Source organism: Netta rufina, assembly GCF_964035555.1.
Source record: "Netta rufina genome assembly, chromosome: 17".
Lineage (NCBI taxonomy): Eukaryota > Metazoa > Chordata > Aves > Anseriformes > Anatidae > Netta > Netta rufina.
The window spans coordinates 114,414-135,736 of NC_140141.1; positions in this window are offsets into that span (position 1 = coordinate 114,414).

A 21,323-nucleotide genomic window follows, 5' to 3' on the forward strand; every position below is an offset into this window, starting at 1 on the left:
CGGCAGAGAGGTTGTCCCATCCGGGTCGCCAAATTGATTCAAAGATCGAAGCCGAAATTCCTTTAAGTGGTATATTCTTTATTGCAGCGCTGGATGCACGGGGGATCTCTCCACCTATCGTGCATACCCAAAGCAGAAAGCAGTCTTGAATTTATACAATCAATCTATCAATATTCTACAAGCACCTATACATATGCATTACCTATCCCCGCCTTCCCTCGCTTCTCATGCTAATTAGCCTTTTGGCACCTTGCGCCTGCGCAGAGCCTTCCAAGAATTGTGGGCAGGGGTCTTTGGGACGTGGGCAGGCGTCTTTGGGAGGAAGACCCCGAGTCTTCCTCACAGTGTACTTTTCACCTTTGGTCAGGAATCTGCTCAATTGGCATGTTTCTTAATTGCAAGAGCTGGTTGTTGCTAATTCTCCCGTTTGTTGTATCTTTATAATGAATTCCAATGTCCAGTTTCGAGATTTATAGTCCTTACATTCGTTTCTCTGTCCGCCTGCCGCTTCCTTATCATGAGTTCCAGTGTCTTGTTTCGAGATATACAGTCCTTGTCTGGGGATTGTCCTTGCCTCCCCAATACCTCCTTAATCAATCCCCCCTTTTCTTTTCCCATGCAAATTCTTTTGCATCAGATACTTTCATTATTTACAGTAACACAACAAAGCAGGCATCTAAACAACATGCACACAAATATTCCTAACACTACTAATACGATTAGAGCAATGAATACTCGTTTCAACCATTGGAAATTGGGCAACCAGGAGGTTAACTTATTCCATAGTTCACTAAAACTCCATGAAAGATCATCTTTACTGATCTCATGTAGGATCCTTGTCTGCTTCCAGATTTCTTCCAGGTCGGTAGAGATCCTTCCACTCTGATCTACATACATACAACAACTTGTGTTTATTACTGTACAGACTCCCCCTTGAGTGGCCAGTAACAAGTCTAGGGCCATCCGATTTGGTAATACGACCTGTGATAAACTAGATATCTCTTCTTGTTGAGCCTTTATAGCATCCAGAATTTTGTTTTCTAACTTCTCTATAATTCCAGAAATATTAACTATTGCCTTTTCCAATTCACTCACTCCTAACCATGGGATAAACCATCGCACAAAACTATGAAAAGGGGTGTGTCTCTCTTCCAATGGATTGTTAATTTTTCATCTGATTCTCCGGATATGATTTCTCAAGTAACCTCAAGGCACTACATCATGTACTGTCATATTGGGGACTACCGCTCCAAGAGTGCAAGTTCCCTTCCAATTCTCAGGCAAGACCTTACGGGCTGTATCATTGCATAGCCAATACCACCCTTTTCCTTCTGGAACCGTCCAGCTGGTTGAATTTGCCCAGCCGCTAGTCGTACTAATATCAATTGTTCAATTACAAGCTGTCTGATTTCCCACAGAAGTAGTATCCGTATTTATACAATGCTGTTTTCCTATACCCTTAGGCGGGTTACACCTTTGTACACATACATAATAGGATTCTAACGGCATGAAGCTACTCACTTCTAGTTCCAAAACTGCTTAATATTTTCGACCCCGAGATGTGTTTTCCCACAAATTAGTCCAAGATAAGTTTGCAGGCAAGGGAATCCCAATTAACGATACACCCTTATTCCCATGCTGTGGCAGATGGGTGCATACCCAACAGTTCGTCTTATTAGTTACTTGAGAAATTGTTTGTATTAAGGTCAGGTGTAAGTTCTCATCCCAAGTTGCCCACCCCAAATCCGAGAACCGCACCCCTGCAATCATTAGGATCTGGAAAACCGTAATTTTGTTGGTCCAATTGGAGTGGTGGTCCATATCCTCGCCGGGGCCTTCTTCACCCTTGAATTGTGGATCCAAGCTGCTTGCTTCTTAATCTTCATGGCGGTGTGTGTTGTCAGTAATACTTGGTATGGTCCCATCCACTTTCCTTCCATTTTTCCTGCAGGGGTTGTCCTGAAAAAGTCTTTATATATATATAATCCCCGAGCTTCAAGGGGTGGATTGGTTGATCCAACCCTCTAGCCCTGGTCCCTAAAACAAATGTATGTACTTTATTTAATTGTTTCTGAAGTTCAGTTATATAAGCCTATAAATATTCAGGTCCTAACTGCGTTAGGTCCTCTCCACTAAATAGAAATTGCTATGGCCTTGCATATAAGATTTTGAAGGGACTCAAATTTCCTTTTATTCTAGGTTTAACTCTAATTCCAAGTAATGCTAAAGGGAGGGATTGAGGCCATGACAAATTAGCTTCTTATCCAATTTTAGCTATTTATTGTTTAATTAAATGGTTCATTTTTTCTACCTGTCCACTTGCCTGTGGTCTATAAGGAGTATGCAGTTGCCAATCTATCTTTAGAATCTTACTTATCTGTTCTACCACTTGTGCACAAAAATGTGAAACTCTATCAGAAGACATTGCTACTAGAATCCCAAAGCATGCTATTATTTCATTTAACAAGACTTTAACCACTTCTCTTGCTTTGTTTGTTCGACAGGGAAAGGCTTCAGGCCTTCCTGAAAACGTCTCAGTCAGAACCAGTAAATAATGATACCCCCCTTTTCTAGGGAGTTCTGAAAAATCAATTTGCCACTGTTGCCCCGAAAAATTTCCTTTACCGATTATTCCAAATTTTATTCTATCCTTGGTATTGGGGTTATTGTGTAAGCAAATGCTACATTGTTGAGTTACTTGTTTTATCATATCGTCCCACTAATGTCTGACTCAGGCTCTTATGCAGTGTGCCAGCTCCCCAGTGCGTTTTATTGTGTTCTGTAAGAACTATGGGCCATGTCAAACTAGAGGGTATTACTATGTGCTTATCTTTTAAATATACTCATCCATCTGGTTTCATTTTACCTTTCAAATCTTCAATTAATTTTAAGTCTTCTTTTGTATAATTTGGATATAGTTTGGATTTTACCGTCTGGTATCAAAGACAATGCCTTCACCTCACTTATTTCAGCTGCCTGCTTAGCCTCTGCCAATCGATTTTCCAGTTTCAAAATCGGTGTTCCCCTTTTGGTGTCCCTGACAATGCATGATAGCTACCTTTTCTGGTTGTTTTACAGCCTCTAACAATTTTAAAATTTCTTCAGCATACTTTGTGTTTTCACTGAGCGGTCAGCAATCCACGGTCTTTCCAAATTGCTCCATGAGCATGTACCACGCCGAATGTATATTTAGAATCTGTCCAAATATTTACCCTTTTTCCCGCTGCCAGTTCCAATGCTCTCGTGAGAGCAACTATCTCCGCCTTTTGAGCTGATGTTCCAGGGGGTAAAGGCTTAGACTCGATTACCTGCTGAGTAGTTGTTATAGCATATCCAGCTTTACGTTGTCTTTGCGTAACAAAACTGCTCCCATCCGTGAACCAAGTTTCTTCCGCATCTTCCATGGGCTCGTCCTTAAGGTCTGGTCGGCTGGAATACACAGTCTCTATAGTTTCTAAACAATCGTGAATCACAGGTTGTGCCGGAGCATCACTAAGAAAAGAGGCTAGATTCACAATATTAATGATCACAATTTCCACGTCGTCCTGTTCTACCAATATTGCTTGATATTTCAAAATCATCAATTCTTGTTTAAGTTGTTGTCCTGGTTTCAGTTAGAACAGAATTAATTTTCTTCTAGTAGCTGGTAGAATGCTGTGTTTTGGCTTAGGATGAGAAGAGTGCTGATAACACCCCGATGTTTTAATTGTTGCAGAGCAGTGCTTATTCCAAGCCAAGGACATCTCAGCCTTTCGCTCTGTCCTGCCAACAGGCAGGCTGGGGGTGCAGTAAGAGCTGGGAGGGGACAGACCCAGGACAGGTGACCCAAACTAGCCAAAGGGGTATTCCATAGCATCTGACGTCATGCTAAACAATATATAGGGGTGGCTAGCCGGGGGGAGGGGGCCGGACTGCTCGGGGTTAAGCTGGGCATCGGTCAGCGGGTGGTGAGCAATTGCATTGTGCATCACTTGTTTGTACACATTATTAGTAGTGGTACTATTATCATCGTTGTATTATTATTATTATTATTATTATTATTATTATTATTATTATTATTTTCCTGTCTTATTAAACTGTCTTTGTCTCAACTCACGGGCTTCACTTTCCATTTCTCTCCCCCGTCCCAGAGAGGGAGGGGGGAGGGTGAGCGAACGGCTGTGTGGTGTTTAGCTGCCAGCCGGGTTAAACCACGACAGTCTTTTTTTATCCACCCCTTATTCCATACCATTTATGTCATGCTCAGGTTACACTCTTTTCCATACATTCTAATTAGTCACCTATAGTAGTCATGGTAGTGGTAACATACAGTATTATATAGTAATTAACATGGTACAATTCAGTTCATGGGCTATTCTCACCCCGTATTAAATCTCCTTGAGGTACACACCGGACCTCTCCGTTCTTTTGCATCACCCACCAAGTGTATCCAGGTCCCTGAGTGAAAACAATTCCACGAATGGGTTTGCCTTTTCCTGAGGCAGGAGTAGCCCAGACTGTTTTACCCAGCATATTTTTTACATGCACTACAGGAACTTTATCCCCATCTACAGTACGTAACAGGTTTGATTGGGCAGGTCCAGCTCGGTTGGCAGATCCCCTAGTATTGACTAGCCAGGTGGCCTTTGCCAAATGCGTATCCCAGTTTTTGAATGTCCCAGCGCCCATTGCTTTCAATGTAGTCTTTAACAGTCCATTGTATCGTTCAACTTTCCCGGAGGCTGGTGCATGATAGGAGATGTGATACACCCACTCAATACCATGTTCTTTGGCCCAAGTGTCTATAAGGTTGTTTCGGAAATGAGTTCCATTGTCTGACTCTATTCTTTCTGGGGTACCATGTCGCCATAGGACTTGCTTTTCAAGGCCCAGGATAGTGTTCCGGGCGGTGGCATGAGGCACAGGATATGTTTCCAGCCATCCGGTGGTTGCTTCCACCATTGTAAGTACGTGGCGCTTGCCATTGCGAGTTTGAGGGAGTGTGATGTAATCAATCTGCCAGGCCTCTCCATATTTATATTTCAGCCATCGTCCTCCATACCAAAGAGGCTTTGACCGTTTGGCTTGCTTGATTGCAGCACATGTCTCACAGTCATGAATAACCTGTGCTATAGCATCCATGGTCAGGTCCACCCCTCGATCACGAGCCCATCTGTATGTTGCATCTCTACCTTGATGGCCTGAGGTGTCATGGGCCCATCGGGCTATAAATAATTCACCTTTATGCTGCCAATCCAGATCCACCTGAGCTACTTCAATCTTAGCAGCCTGATCCACCTGCTGGTTGTTCTGATGTTCTTCAGTAGCCCGATTCTTGGGCACATGAGCATCTACGTGACGTACTTTCACAGCCAGGTTCTCTACCCGAGCAGCAATATCTTGCCACAATGCAGCAGCCCAGATGGGTTTGCCCCTACGCTGCCAGTTGTTTTGCTTCCATTGCTGTAACCATCCCCACAGGGCATTTGCTACCATCCATGAATCGGTGTAGAGATAGAGAACTGGCCATTTTTCTCGTTCAGCAATGTCTAAAGCCAGCTGAATGGCCTTCACTTCTGCAAACTGACTTGATTCACCTTCTCCCTCAGCAGCTTCTGCAACTCGTCGTGTAGGACTCCATACAGCAGCCTTCCATCTCCGATGCTTCCCCACAATACGACAGGACCCATCAGTGAACAGGGCATATTTCTTTTCATTTTCTGGTAACTGGTTGTACAGTGGGGCTTCTTCAGCACGACCCACCTCCTCCTCTGATGATATCCCAAAGTATTTACCTTCTGGCCAGTCCATAATCACTTCCAATATTCCTGGGCGACTGGGGTTTCCTATTCGAGCCCGCTGAGTAATCAGTGCAACCCACTTGCTCCATGTAGCATCAGTTGCATGATGCGTAGAAGAGACCCTTCCCTTGAACATCCAGCCTAGTACCGGCAATCGGGGTGCTAGGAGGAGCTGCGCTTCAGTACCGACCACCTCTGAAGCAGATCGAACTCCTTCATATGCTGCCAGTATCTCCTTTTCAGTTGGAGTATAGCGGGCCTCAGACCCTCTGTATCCCCGGCTCCAAAACCCCAGGGGCCGACCTCGAGTTTCCCCAGGTTCTTTCTGCCAGAGGCTCCAGGTGGGGCCGTTCTCCCCGGCTGCAGTGTAGAGCACATTCTTTACATCTGGTCCTGTTCGAACTGGCCCAAGGGCTACTGCATGGACTATTTCCTGCTTAATTTGTTCAAAGGCTTGTCGTTGTTCAGGGCCCCATTCAAACTCATTCTTCTTACGGGTTACTTGGTAGAGCGGGTTTACAATCAGACTGTAATTTGGGATGTGCATTCTCCAAAACCCCACAACACCTAGGAAAGTCTGTGTTTCTTTTTTGTTAGTTGGTGGAGACATAGCTGTTATTTTGTTGATCACATCCATTGGGATTTGACGACGTCCATCTTGCCATTTTATTCCTAAAAACTGGATCTCTCGTGCAGGTCCTTTGACTTTATTTTGTTTTATGGCAAAACCGGCTTTCAGAAGGATTTGGACTATTTTCTTCCCTTTCTCGAAAACTTCCGCTGCTGTGTCACCCCACACAATAATGTCATCGATGTACTGCAGGTGTTCAGGAGCTTCCCCCTGCTCCAGTGCAGACTGGATCAGTCCATGGCAAATGGTAGGGCTGTGTTTCCACCCCTGGGGCAGTCGATTCCAAGTATATTGGACTCCCCTCCAAGTGAAAGCAAACTGTGGCCTGCACTCTGCTGCTAGAGGGATGGAGAAAAATGCATTAGCGATATCAATTGTGGCGTACCACTTGGCTGCCTTCGATTCAAGTTCGTACTGAAGTTCCAGCATGTCCGGCACTGCAGCACTCAGTGGTGGTGTCACTTCGTTCAGGCCACGATAGTCCACTGTTAGTCTCCACTCGCCATTAGACTTTCGCACTGGCCATATGGGACTATTGAAAGGTGAATGAGTCTTGCTGATCACTCCTTGGCTCTCCAATTGACGAATTAGCTTATTGATGGGAATCAGGGAGTCTCGGTTAGTGCGATATTGCCGCCGGTGCACAGTTGTGGTAGCGATTGGCACTTGCTGTTCTTCGACCCTCAGCAACCCCACAACAGAGGGGTCCTCTGAGAGACCAGGCAAGGTAGATAATTGTTTAATGCCTTCTGTCTCTAAGGCAGCTATACCAAAAGCCCACCGGAACCCTTTTGGGTCCTTGCAATATCCTCTTCTAAGATAGTCTATGCCAAGGATACATGGAGCATCCGGGCCAGTCACAATGCGGTGCTTTTCCCACTCATTCCCAGTCAGACTCACTTCAGCCTCCAATACAGTCAACTGCTGAGATCCCCCTGTCACTCCACAAATATAGATGGGCTCTGGTCCTTTATATCTCGATGGTATTATAGTATATTGTGCACCGGTGTCTACTAAAGCCTTATACTTCTGTGCGTCTGACATGCCAGGCCATCGAATCCACACAGTCCAATAAACTCGATTATCCCTTTCCTCCCCCTGGCTGGAGGCAGGGCCTCCCTAATCTTGGTCGGAATCTTCTTCGTTTCTGTGTTTGAAGGACTGTCTGCTGGAAGTTGGAGCAGCAAACTTTTCAGAGAACCCCTTTTTCCTGATTGTTTTCTTTTGCAACTCACGTACCCGTGCCTCTAGGGTCGCGATAGATTTTCCATCCCATTTTCTCATGTCCTCTCCATGGTCTCGTAAGTAAAACCACAGGGTGGCACGGGGTGAGTACCCACCATATCGTCTTCCTTGTGTGGATGAACGACTACCCCTGATAGCTGAGACACTGCTCTGTACAGGTACGGAGGAGAATAATCTCTCTTCAAGTTGGTGAACCTTTTCAGAAAGTTTCTCCACAGTGTTCTCTTTTGGTCGGTGGACACTGGTTGGTTCAGGTGGGGATGAAGATAGATTCTCTTTAAGTTGGTGGAACTCTTCAGAAAGTTTCTCCACAGCTGAGACGCAGGCCTGTAAGGAAGAGGAGAGACTTTCTTCGTACTGCCGGAGTTGTTTAGCCACTTCATCCACTGTGGGTTCCTCATCCTCTTTCCAGGCCATTATTGCCAATGAGCTGGCATATGATGATGGTGCACTCCGTACAAACTTCCGCCACATGGGTCGCGTACACCTGACTTCATCTGGATCTTTGGATGTTTGTCTGAGGTCTGGATCCTCATAAATCACTTCCCGTACGGCTAATTCTCTCAGGTACTGGATTCCCTTCTCCATAGTGGTCCACTTGCCTGGTAGACATAAAAGTTCTTCCTTGAAGGGATACCTTTCCCTCACAGCTGAGAGGAGACGCCTCCAGAGGCTGTGAGATTGTGCTCCATCTGCAATTGCTTTGTCAATGCCTGCATCTCTAGCAAGGGATCCCAGTCGCTTGGCTTCCCTGCTGTCTAATTCCACACAATTGGCTCCAGAGTCCCAGCATCGGAGCAGCCAGGTGACAAGCTGCTCACCTATACAGCGACCAAAATCTTTTCGCACATCTCGTAACTCACGCTCGTTTAGGCTTCGGGTAGTTACTGTTGATTTTTCGGCATCCTCATCTTCCTCCTCCTGAACCCTTGATGGCCCAGCGTCGTCGTTGTCTCCGTCGTCTCTATACATAGATTTGGCAGAAGATTCTCTGTGTTCTAAACGACCTGAATCTCTATACCATTTTTTCACCTTCTCTACAGGGGCAGCTTGCACTGCTACTGCTCGTTTCTCTGACCTTGTTACGGGGTCTGCCACAGAGGTTGGAATACCCTCCGCAGGGTCAACTTGCACTGCTACAGCTCGTTTCTCTGACCTTGTTATAGGGTCTGCTACAGAGGTTGGAATACCCTCTGCAGGGTCAACTTGCACTGCTACAGCTCGTTTCTCTGACCCAGCTACAGGAGCTGGAGTGGCTGCAGGAACTGGAGCAGCTGTAGGAACCGGAGCTGGAGCAGCTGCAGGAGCTGGAACTGGTGCGGCTGCAGGAGCTTGAACTGGAGCAGCTGTAGGAACCGGAGCTGGAGCAGCTGCAGGAGCTGGAACTGGTGCGGCTGCAGGAGCTTGAACTGGAGCAGCTGCAGGAACCGGAGCTGGAGCAGCTGCAGGAACCGGAGCTGGAGCGGCTGCAGGAGCTGGAACTGGAGCGGCTGCAGGAACTGGAGCTGGAGCGGCTACAGGAACTGGAACTGGAGTGGCTGCAGGAGCTGGGATTGAAGCATCTGCAGAAGCTGGGACTGGAGCAGCTGCAGAGTCCACCGTAGGGGTTACAGTGACCATTGGATCTGTCACGGGACTTGGAGTGGCCGCAGGGTCTGTCACTAAGTTGATAGCAGTATCCATGGCAGCTCGATAGGCATGAGCCAGGCCCCAGCATGTTACAATGATTTGTGTTACTTTGGAACTTCCCGAATCGCGACACCTTTTTTTCAAGCATTCTGCCAGTTTTTGAGGATTTTGCACTTGTTCAGGGGTGAATTTCCAAAACACTGGGGGTGCCAACTGGTCTAGATGCCTGCCCATATCCTCCCATACTCCCTGCCACCCACAACTATACTGCCTTCGGGCAGATCTCCGGATGAGCTTCCTAAGTAGTTGTTTAACTTTAAGCAGAACCTGAAGCGCATTCAGGAGGCAGAACAACAGGACTATGCTGGTCTGAGTATCCCAAGGATATTCAATATCTTGGAGAGCTATTGTAATAAACTCGGAGGATAAGAGGGTGGTGAAGGAGGAAGGGAGAGTGATCAAGGAGGGTACAGGGGTGGTGAAGGAGAAAGGGAGAGTGATCAAGTAAGAAAAATTATCTTCCCCTTTCCCCTCCACAGATTGACTCCCTAATGAAAAAAGGCAACAGATATAATTGCTAATAGTTTCCAAAATACAGTTTCCAAAGTATAGAATCGAAGATGTTACTGAGTACAAATACCAGGTTAGAGTCATGGTAAGATATTTCATCATCTCATAAGCCACTGATACAACACACAGTACCATAATGGTCTGAAACCAGGGCCCGGAGAGGATAAACAACATGACAGAGAGCACATACGGAAAATAACGTGCTATAATACTCAATTTGGAAAACAGGCGCAGCACAGTTGAGATTAAAGCAATCAGCATTATGACAAGTGACTATTAAGCAGGTCTAATACTTACACCAATTTTAGTTTAACACACTCTGGTCAGATCTGCCGTTATGTCAACCTTTCGAGCCCGACGTTGGGCGCCAAAAAGACTGTCGTGGTTTAACCCGGCTGGCAGCCAAACACCACACAGCCGTTCGCTCACCCTCCCCCCTCCCTCTCTGGGACGGGGGAGAGAAATGGAAAGTGAAGCCCGTGAGTTGAGACAAAGACAGTTTAATAAGACAGGAAAATAATAATAATAATAATAATAATAATAATAATAATAATAATAATAATAATAATAATAATAATAATACAATGATGATAATAGTACTACTACTAATAATATGTACAAACAAGTGATGCACAATGCAATTGCTCACCACCCGCTGACCGATGCCCAGCCTAACCCCGAGCAGTCCGGCCCCCTCCCCCCGGCTAGCCACCCCTATATATTGTTTAGCATGACGTCAGATGGTATGGAATACCCCTTTGGCTAGTTCGGGTCACCTGTCCTGGGTCTGTCCCCCCCCAGCTCTTACTGCACCCCCAGCCTGCCTGTTGGCAGGACAGAGCGAAAGGCTGAGATGTCCTTGGCTTGGTATAAGCACTGCTCTGCAACAATTAAAACATCGGGGTGTTATCAGCACTCTTCTCATCCTAAGCCAAAACACAGCATTCCACCAGCTACTAGGAAGAAAATTAATTCTGTTCTAACTGAAACCAGGACAGTTGTTTAAAGACTTTTTGTGCTTCTCCAGTCCAGACTAACTTTGACTGGTTAATCTTTATCAATTCACATAGAGGCTTTACCAATAGTCCATCATCATAAATCCAAAGGCGACACCAACCCGTCATTCCTAAAAAGGTTTGTAGCTCCTTTACCATTTGAGGTTCTGGAGTCCGGCAAATGACTTCCTTATGTTCAGTTCCTAGTTCTCGTTGTCCTTCCGAAATGTCAAATCCCAGATAGGTCACACTTTGTTGAGCCAGCTGGACTTTCTGTCAAGAGACTTGATATCCATTTAAACCCAGAAAATTAAGACGACTTACAGTCCATTGAATACAACTCCCTTTAGTCTCGGTAGCTATTAAGAGATCATCTACATATTGTAACAAAGCACCTTCAGTGTCCGGAGGTATCCATGTTTCGAGTTCCCTTGCTAATTGGTTTCCAAAAATAGTGGGGCTATTCTTGAATCCTTGAGGTAGTAATGTCCACGTAAGCTGCGTCTTTCTGCCTGAATCGGGATTTTCCCATTCAAAGGCGAATAGGTTTTGGCTTTCTGTGGCTAAGCCTAGGCAGAAGAAGGCATCTTTTAAATCCAGTACGGTAAACCAGACTTGACTATTCTTTAATTTAGTCAGCAAAGTATAAGGGTTTGCCACTACTGGATATATATCCTCAGTGATTTTATTTATGGCCCTCAAATCCTGAACTAGCCTATAGCTTTTTCATCTGCCTTTTTAATTGGCAATATGGGTGCATTGTATTCTGATTCGCATTCAAGCAATAATCCATCCTGTAAAAATTTATCAATTATCTCTTTAATTCCTTTCCTATCTTCTATCCTCACAGGATATTACTTAACCTTAACGGGTTTCTCTCCTGGCTTTAGTTTAATAATTATTAAGGTCACATTTTTAGCTCTTCCAGGGACTTCGGTAGCCCAAACTCCTGGACATACTTGATCTGTGATCTCTAAAGGTATTTCACTTTTAGGGTCAGTTTGTATTAGTGCCAAGCTTAACACATTTATTAGTTGTTCTTCTCCTGTTCTTAATTCCATTTTCCCTTTTTCAAAGACAATTTCTGCTCCTACTTGCTCTAATAAATCTCTACCTAAGAGTGCCCATGAGGAGCTAGGCATAGATAAAAATCTGTGTATGCCCCATTGTTTCCCTAACTTGTACTTCAAAGGTTCACAAAAATAAGCCTTTTCGGTTACACCTTGTCCTGGTTTCAGTTAGAACAGAGTTAATTTTCTTCCTAGTAGCTGGTAGAATGCTATGTTTTGGCTTAGGATGAGAAGAGTGCTGATAACACCCCAATGTTTCAATTGTTGCAGAGCAATGCTTATACCAAGCCAAGGACATCTCAGCTTCTTGCTCTGTCCTGCCAACAGGCAGGCTGGGGGTGCAGTAAGAGCTGGGAGGGGACAGACCCAGGACAGGTGACCCAAACTAGCCAAAGGGGTATTCCATAGCATCTGACGTCAGGCTAAACAATACATAGGGGTGGCTAGCCAGGGGGAGGGGGCCGGACTGCTTGGGGTTAGGCTGGGCATCGGTCAGCGGGTGGTGAGCAATTGCATTGTGCATCACTTGTTTGTACACATTATTAGTAGTGGTACTATTATCATCATTGTATTATTATTATTATTATTATTATTATTACTATTATTTTGTCTTATTAAACTGTCTTTATCTCAACTCACGGGCTTCACTTTCCATTTCTCTCCCCCGTCCCAGAGAGGGAGGGGGAGGGGGAGCGAACAGCTGCGTGGTGTTTAGCTGCCGGCCGGGTTAAACCACGACACACCTTTTACCCTAACATAATAATTCTTTGAAGGCATTAATGCTTGATTTAGAACTGAATACGTTGCCCCATAGCAATAAGAAATTTCACTTCCATTCCTCCCCTAGCTTCATTATAACCAGTGGAGGATCCGCTAGGGTAGATTCCCCAGGTCCCCGTTATTCCTGTTGAAATCAGGGGTTGATTACCCTAGGAAAAGGCTAGTCAATTTGTCCTCCAAAGCCAGGTCCAAACCGTTTTGTTTCATTTATTTATTTATTTATTTATGTATTTTCATTACATTTCAGAGTTGGTCCAAAAATTCCATAGGGCTTTCTTTTAGACCTTGTTGGAAGCATATTCTCAATTCCCAATTCATCCAGGTTTTAGTATTTACTTAACCGTTCATAATTTTCAGGATGATTCGGGTCTTAGTGGGGGTCGGTCAGGGGAATGCAATTGTCCACAGTTCCCTGAACGGTCCCATCAGCAATCTGAGCTCGCACATGAACTCAGGTTGTTTTAAGAGTTGACCTCTTTCCTGTTTCTGTGACAACTCTCTCGGACCGATCATGGTCCCTTTGCCCTAAAGGGCTAACACCCATGATTTTAAGATCTCTGCCTCGGGCAGAGGCAGAACTATTAACATTCCTACATCCTCTTTCCCTGCTCATTCAACTTCAAACACCTTTAACACTTTCAACAACCCTTTTAACACTTCCTTTATCTTTCTCCAGCCTGTACTTCTCTAATGCCAACATCAAAGGTTCAGTCAGGGGCCAACTTAATTCCGTACCTTTTCCCACCAAGATGCTGAAACATCAGTATACAACATTTCATCCTGTTCTGCTTCTCAAAAAACAACAGTAACTGTAGCAAAATATTAGAGTTTAAAGTTCCATTTAGGGGCCACTTTTCTCCACATTCCAGCTTATAAAGCGGCCACCACTGATTACGATATTTTATCAATGTTTTCCTGTTCACACTTCCACCGGCAGATCCTCCAATATCCTTCCAGTGACTTAAAACACAGCCTAACACACTTTTCTTTAAAATTTCACTGCTTGTTTGCCCCCCCAGTTTCCAGTTTACACTTTCAGAATACACATGTTACTTACAAAAGCGTATCACAAAACGTATCACTCACAAAAATACGGGCACGCAATATCTTTCAGTAGCAATGTCACAAAACTACTGTTACCAGCAATATTGCCAAAATCACAGTAACAATAGTCAGAGTCAAATTCCACATGCGATAAGTCAGAAAACCAAACTGTGTAACACCGTAACGATATCTTTCTTATAACAATGCCACGAACCTACTATTACCACCAGGAAAATAGCCAAAATCGCAGTAACAATAACCAGAGTTAAATACCATACTCCATGAGTCAGAAAACCGAAATAGACAACACAATTCCAGATGGACCTTAAAGCGAGCTCCTTCCTTAAGGTCCCCAAACATGTACTTACGGTGCTAACCACAAAGTATATACCAAACACTGCCTCGCAGAAGATCACCTTCTGACTTACAGACAGTTCCAGATGACCGGTCTACCAGAAAACCAAACCAGAATAAAGAATATACTCACTTACAATGATGGGGTCCTTGTCTGCCTCTGCAGTGATCCGGTGAGTCGAGGAGTCCCTCCGGGAAATCCCGGGGGTACCCTAGGGAGTCCTGTTCCCAGCGGGTCCTGCAGTCCGGCAGAGAGGTTGTCCCATCCGGGTCGCCAAATTGATTCAAAGATCGAAGCCGAAATTCCTTTAAGTGGTATATTCTTTATTGCAGTGCTGGATGCACGGGGGATCTCTCCACCTATCGTGCATACCCAAAGCAGAAAGCAGTCTTGAATTTATACAATCAATCTATCAATATTCTACAAGCACCTAGACATATGCATTACCTATCCCCGCCTTCCCTCGCTTCTCATGCTAATTAGCCTTTTGGCACCTTGCGCCTGCGCAGAGCCTTCCAAGAATTGTGGGCAGGGGTCTTTGGGACGTGGGCAGGGGTCTTTGGGAGGAAGACCCCGAGTCTTCCTCACAGTGTACTTTTCACCTTTGGTCAGGAATCTGCTCAATTGGCATGTTTCTTAATTGCAAGAGCTGGTTGTTGCTAATTCTCCCGTTTGTTGTATCTTTATAATGAATTCCAATGTCCAGTTTCGAGATTTATAGTCCTTACATTCGTTTCTCTGTCCACCTGCCGCTTCCTTATCATGAGTTCCAGTGTCTTGTTTCGAGATATACAGTCCTTGTCTGGGGATTGTCCTTGCCTCCCCAATACCTCCTTAATCAATCCCCCCTTTTCTTTTCCCATGCAAATTCTTTTGCATCAGATACTTTCATTATTTACAGTAACACAACAAAGCAGGCATCTAAACAACATGCACACAAAAAAGGCCAAGTGCCAGGTCCTGCACCTGGGGCGCAATAACCCCAAGCAGAGCTACAGGCTGGGAGAGGAATGGTTGGAGAGCTGCCAGGCAGAGAAGGACCTGGGAGTGATGGTGGATAGTCAGCTGAATATGAGCCAGCAGTGTGCTCAGGTGGCCAAGAAGGCCAACGGCATCCTGGCTTGTATCAGGAACAGCGTGACCAGCAGGGCGAGGGAGGTGATCGTCCCCCTGTACTCAGCTCTAGTGAGGCCGCACCTCGAGTACTGTGTTCAGTTTTGGGCCCCTCGCTACAAGAAGGACATCGAGGTGCTTGAGCGGGTGCAGAGAAGGGCGACGAAGCTGGTGAGGGGCCTGGAGAACAAGTCCTACGAGGAGCGGCTGAGGGAGCTGGGCTTGTTCAGCCTGGAGAAGAGGAGGCTCAGGGGTGACCTTATCGCTCTTTTTAGGTACCTCAAGGGAGGCTGTAGCGAGGTGGGGGTTGGCCTGTTCTCCCACGTGCCTGGTGACAGGACGAGGGGGAATGGGCTTAAGTTGAGCCAGGGGAGTTTTAGGTTAGATGTTAGGAAGAACTTCTTCACTGAAAGGGTTGTTAGACATTGGAACAGGCTGCCCAGGGAAGTGGTGGAGTCACCATCCCTGGAAGTCTTCAAAAGACGTTTAGATGTAGAGCTTAGGGATATGGTTTAGTGGAGGGCTGTTAGCGTTAGGTTGGAGGTTGGACTCGATGACCTTGAGGTCTCTTCCAACCTAGAAATTCTGTGATTCTGTGATTCTGTGAAATATTCCTAACACTACTAATACGATTAGAGCAATGAATACTCGTTTCAACCATTGGAAATTGGGCAACCAGGAGGTTAACTTATTCCATAGTTCACTAAAACTCCATGAAAGATCATCTTTACTGATCTCATGTAGGATCCTTGTCTGCTTCCGTATTTCTTCCAGGTCGGTAGAGATCCTTCCACTCTGATCTACATACATACAACAACTTGTGTTTATTACTGTACAGACTCCCCCTTGAGTGGCCAGTAACAAGTCTAGGGCCATCCGATTTTGTAATACGACCTGTGATAAACTAGATATCTCTTCTTGTTGAGCCTTTATAGCATCCAGAATTTTGTTTTCTAACTTCTCTATAATTCCAGAAATATTAACTATTGCCTTTTCCAATTCACTCACTCCTAACCATGGGATAAACCATCGCACAAAACTATGAAAAGGGGTGTGTCTCTCTACCAATGGATTGTTAATTTTTCATCTGATTCTCCGGATATGATTTCTCAAGTAACCTCGAGGCACTACATCATGTACTGTCATATTGGGGACTACCGCTCCAAGAGTGCAAGTTCCCTTCCAATTCTCAGGCAAGACCTTACGGGCTGTATCACTGCATAGCCAATACCACCCTTTTCCTTCTGGAACCGTCCAGCTGGTTGAATTTGCCCAGCCGCTAGTCGTACTAATATCAATTGTTCAATTACAAGCTGTCTGATTTCCCACAGAAGTAGTATCCGTATTTATACAATGCTGTTTTCCTATACCCTTAGGCGGGTTACACCTTTGTACACATACATAATAGGATTCTAACGGCATGAAGCTACTCACTTCTAGTTCCAAAACTGCTTAATATTTTCGACCCCGAGATGTGTTTTCCCACAAATTAGTCCAAGATAAGTTTGCAGGCAAGGGAATCCCAATTAACGATACACCCTTATTCCCATGCTGTGGCAGATGGGTGCATACCCAACAGTTCGTCTTATTAGTTACTTGAGAAATTGTTTGTATTAAGGTCAGGTGTAAGTTCTCATCCCAAGTTGCCCACCCCAAATCCGAGAACCGCACCCCTGCAATCATTAGGATCTGGAAAACCGTAATTTTGTTGGTCCAATTGGAGTGGTGGTCCATATCCTCGCCGGGGCCTTCTTCACCCTTGAATTGTGGATCCAAGCTGCTTGCTTCTTAATCTTCATGGCGGTGTGTGTTGTCAGTAATACTTGGTATGGTCCCATCCACTTTCCTTCCATTTTTCCTGCAGGGGTTGTCCTGAAAAAGTCTTTATATATATATAATCCCCGAGCTTCAAGGGGTGGATTGGTTGATCCAACCCTCTAGCCCTGGTCCCTAAAACAAATGTATGTACTTTATTTAATTGTTTCTGAAGTTCATTTATATAAGCCTATAAATATTCAGGTCCTAACTGCGTTAGGTCCTCTCCACTAAATAGAAATTGCTATGGCCTTGCATATAAGATTTTGAAGGGACTCAAATTTCCTTTTATTCTAGGTTTAACTCTAATTCCAAGTAATGCTAAAGGGAGGGATTGAGGCCATGACAAATTAGCTTCTTATCCAATTTTAGCTATTTATTGTTTAATTAAATGGTTCATTTTTTCTACCTGTCCACTTGCCTGTGGTCTATAAGGAGTATGCAGTTGCCAATCTATCTTTAGAATCTTACTTATCTGTTCTACCACTTGTGCACAAAAATGTGAAACTCTATCAGAAGACATTGCTACTAGAATCCCAAAGCATGCTATTATTTCATTTAACAAGACTTTAACCACTTCTCTTGCTTTGTTTGTTCGACAGGGAAAGGCTTCAGGCCTTCCTGAAAACGTCTCAGTCAGAACCAGTAAATAATGATACCCCCCTTTTCTAGGGAGTTCTGAAAAATCAATTTGCCACTGTTGCCCCGAATAATTTCCTTTACCGATTATTCCAAATTTTATTCTATCCTTGGTATTGGGGTTATTGTGTAAGCAAATGCTACATTGTTGAGTTACTTGTTTTATCATATCGTCCCACTAATGTCTGACTCAGGCTCTTATGCAGTGTGCCAGCTCCCCAGTGCGTTTTATTGTGTTCTGTAAGAACTATGGGCCATGTCAAACTAGAGGGTATTACTATGTGGTTATCTTTTAAATATACTCATCCATCTGGTTTCATTTTACCTTTCAAATCTTCAATTAATTTTAAGTCTTCTTTTGTATAATTTGGATATAGTTTGGATTTTACCGTCTGGTATCAAAGACAATGCCTTCACCTCACTTATTTCAGCTGCCTGCTTAGCCTCTGCCAATCGATTTTCCAGTTTCAAAATCGGTGTTCCCCTTTTGGTGTCCCTGACAATGCATGATAGCTACCTTTTCTGGTTGTTTTACAGCCTCTAACAATTTTAAAATTTCTTCAGCATACTTTGTGTTTTCACTGAGCGGTCAGCAATCCATGTTCTTTCCAAATTGCTCCATGAGCATGTACCACGCCGAATGTATATTTAGAATCTGTCCAAATATTTACCCTTTTTCCCGCTGCCAGTTCCAATGCTCTCGTGAGAGCAACTATCTCCGCCTTTTGAGCTGATGTTCCAGGGGGTAAAGGCTTAGACTCGATTACCTGCTGAGTAGTTGTTATAGCATATCCAGCTTTACGTTGTCTTTGCGTAACAAAACTGCTCCCATCCGTGAACCAAGTTTCTTCCGCATCTTCCATGGGCTCCTCCTTAAGGTCTGGTCAGCTGGAATACACAGTCTCTATAGTTTCTAAACAATCGTGAATCACAGGTTGTGCCGGAGCATCACTAAGAAAAGAGGCTAGATTCACAATATTAATTATCACAATTTCCACGTCGTCCTGTTCTACCAATATTGCTTGATATTTCAAAATTATCAATTCTTGTTTAAGTTGTTTAAAGACTTTTTGTGCTTCTCCAGTCCAGACTAACTTTGACTGGTGAATCTTTATCAATTCACATAGAGGCTTTACCAATAGTCCATCATTATAAATCCAAAGGCGACACCAACCTGTCGTTCCTAAAAAGGTTTGTAGCTCCTTTACCATTTGAGGTTCTGGAGTCCGGCAAATGACTTCCTTATGTTCAGTTCCTAGTTCTCGTTGTCCTTCCGAAATGTCAAATCCCAGATAGGTCACACTTTGTTGAGCCAGCTGGACTTTCTGTCAAGAGACTTGATATCCATTTAAACCCAGAAAATTAAGACGACTTATAGTCCATTGAATACAACTCCCTTTAGTCTCGGTAGCTATTAAGAGATCATCTACATATTGTAACAAAGCACCTTCAGTGTCCGGAGGTATCCATGTTTCGAGTTCCCTTGCTAATTGGTTTCCAAAAATAGTGGGGCTATTCTTGAATCCTTGAGGTAGTAATGTCCACGTAAGCTGCGTCTTTCTGCCTGAATCGGGATTTTCCCATTCAAAGGCGAATAGGTTTTGGCTTTCTGTGGCTAAGCCTAGGCAGAAGAAGGCATCTTTTAAATCCAGTACGGTAAACCAGCCTTGACTATTCTTTAACTTAGTCAGCAAAGTATAAGGGTTTGCCACTACTGGATGTATATCCTCAGTGATTTTATTTATGGCCCTCAAATCCTGAACTAGCCTATAGCTTTATCATCTGCCTTTTTAATTGGCAATATGGGTGCATTGTATTCTGATTCGCATTCAAGCAATAATCCATCCTGTAAAAATTTATCAATTATCTCTTTAATTCCTTTCCTATCTTCTATCCTCAAAGGATATTACTTAACCTTAACGGGTTTCTCTCCTGGCTTCAATTTAATAATTATTAAGGTCACATTTTTAGCTCTTCCAGGGACTTCGCTAGCCCAAACTCCTGGACATACTTGATCTGTGATCTCTAAAGGTATTTCACTTTTAGGGTCAGTTTGTATTAGTGCCCAGCTTAACACATTTATTAGTTGTTCTTCTCCTGTTCTTAATTCCATTTTCCCTTTTTCAAAGACAATTTCTGCTCCTGCTTGCTCTAATAAATCTCTACCTAAGAGTGCCCATGAGGAGCTAGGCATAGATAAAAATCTGTGTATGCCCCATTGTTTCCCTAACTTGTACTTCAAAGGTTCACAAAAATAAGCCTTTTCGGTTACACCTTGTCCTGGTTTCAGTTAGAACAGAGTTAATTTTCTTCCTAGTAGCTGGTAGAATGCTATGTTTTGGCTTAGGATGAGAAGAGTGCTGATAACACCCCGATGTTTTAATTGTTGCAGAGCAATGCTTATACCAAGCCAAGGACATCTCAGCTTCTTGCTCTGTCCTGCCAACAGGCAGGCTGGGGGTGCAGTAAGAGCTGGGAGGGGACAGACCCAGGACAGGTGACCCAAACTAGCCAAAGGGGTATTCCATAGCATCTGACGTCAGGCTAAACAATACATAGGGGTGGCTAGCCAGGGGGAGGGGGCCGGACTGCTCGGGGTTAGGCTGGGCATCGGTCAGCGGGTGGTGAGCAATTGCATTGTGCATCACTTGTTTGTACACATTATTAGCAGTGGTACTATTTTCATCATTGTATTATCATTATTATTATTATTATTATTATTATTATTATTATTATTATTATTTTGTCTTATTAAACTGTCTTTATCTCAACTCACGGGCTTCACTTTCCATTTCTCTCCCCCGTCCCAGAGAGGGAGGGGGAGGGGGAGCGAACAGCTGCGTGGTGTTTAGCTGCCGGCCGGGTTAAACCACGACACACCTTTTACCCTAACATAATAATTCTGTGAAGGCATTAATGCTTGATTTAGAACTGAATACATTGCCCCATAGCAATAAGAAATTTCACTTCCATTCCTCTCCTAGCTTCATTATAACCAGTGGAGGATCCGCTAGGGTAGATTCCCCAGGTCCCCGTTATTCCTGTTGAAATCAGGGGTTGATTACCCTAGGAAAAGGCTAGTCAATTTGTCCTCCAAAGCCAGGTCCAAACCGTTTTGTTTTATTTATTTATTTATTTATTTATTTATTTATTTTCATTACATTTCAGAGTTGGTCCAAAAATTCCATAGGGCTTTCTTTTAGACCTTGTTGGAAGCATATTCTCAATTCCCAATTCATCCAGGTTTTAGTATTTACTTAACCGTTCATAATTTTCAGGATGATTCGGGTCTTAGTGGGGGTCGGTCAGGGGAATGCAATTGTCCACAGTTCCCTGAACGGTCCCATCAGCAATCTGAGCTCGCACATGAACTCAGGTTGTTTTAAGAGTTGACCTCTTTTCTGTTTCTGTGACAATTCTCTCGGACCGATCATGGTCCCTTTGCCCTAAAGGGCTAACACCCATGATTTTAAGATCTCTGCCTCGGGCAGAGGCAGAACTATTAACATTCCTACATCCTCTTTCCCTGCTCATTCAACTTCAAACACCTTTAACACTTTCAACAACCCTTTTAACACTTCCTTTATCTTTCTCCAGCCTGTACTTCTCTAATGCCAACATCAAAGGTTCAGTCAGGGGCCAACTTAATTCCGTACC